The sequence below is a fragment of the Austrofundulus limnaeus genome, unplaced genomic scaffold (genome assembly GCF_001266775.1).
Source record: "Austrofundulus limnaeus strain Quisiro unplaced genomic scaffold, Austrofundulus_limnaeus-1.0 Scaffold2031, whole genome shotgun sequence".
In the NCBI taxonomy this organism is placed as follows: Eukaryota; Metazoa; Chordata; class Actinopteri; order Cyprinodontiformes; family Rivulidae; genus Austrofundulus; species Austrofundulus limnaeus.
In genome coordinates this window covers 1-929 of record NW_013954433.1, presented here as the reverse complement: position 1 = coordinate 929, position 929 = coordinate 1, and the positions used below count along the sequence as shown (strand labels likewise).

The 929-nt window shown below is 43.4% G+C and overlaps 1 protein-coding gene across 1 annotated transcript in view; it reads right to left on the bottom strand.

Annotated features, from left to right (window-relative positions):
- The window catches only part of gpr161b (G protein-coupled receptor 161b), a gene marked incomplete in the record, with an annotated part of 8,787 nt that extends 8,039 nt beyond the window's left edge, over nucleotides 1–748 (bottom strand). The window contains 1 exon segment of the mRNA XM_014034283.1: nucleotides 514–748.
- Between the last annotated feature and the right edge of the window lie 181 nt (nucleotides 749–929).

Sequence of the window (929 nt, the reverse complement as noted above, 5' to 3'; positions counted from 1 at the left end):
TATGAATATTCATACAGCTACAACAAAGACACACAACTCTAAGTTACACATGATGATGGAACAGTGTATTTAGTATTATAGGCTCCAGTGGTCTAATAGTGCTTTATTAGTATGTGTACACAATAGAAACCTACTTGTTTCATCCACTTGGGAAAAATGACAAAATGACAGATTTTACTGGTTTCCATGCTACTCAGGATTACAGAGCTCAGGATCATTAGTACCTTTATTAAAAATCACTAAAGGAAAGTATTTGAACTAGTTGATAACCGCTTGTTTGAGCTCTGTGTGTGGGTCATTTGTGTTAACTTTGTGCGCTAAAGGCTGTGAATGTACCTAAAAAAACAACGATGATTGGAGACATTTTAGCTGTCTGAGCTGCTAAATGCTGATGAAATGTCGGGACTCGGCACCTCCAGCTCTGCTCAGCCGGACCGCCATCAGGAGCGAAAACCACCGTTAGTTGGAGGAAAACTTTCCCCCATTGTCCTCCCCGAACCTCGGCTCTCCTACCTGCTTTTGTTCGGTGCTCAGGCTCCTCGTTTGCCCCCTCTGCCAAGACGAAACGTCCATTTTACTTCCCTTTCCCACTCAACACCAGGGGGGATTATAAATAAGACCACTTAAAGCTCCGGTCGGTAGGAGAAAGTTTCAGAACGTTTTATCTCCTTTCAGACATTTATCTCACAGCCAGCTGCGGCTGCAATGGCGTCCTGGTCCTCCGCCTCCCACCCAAACTTCAGCTCCCTCTCCGAGCAGCCCACTCTCGATGTGTGGGTGGTCGTCGATGAAAACCGCCTTGTTTTCATTTCTCTATTGACCCAGCTAACATTAAACACATTGCTTTTTTCTACACGTAACATCATTTTTTATGTATTTTTGTTTCGACACCTCCAAAGTAGTTTTATTCGAATTTGAGAGTATAGTAT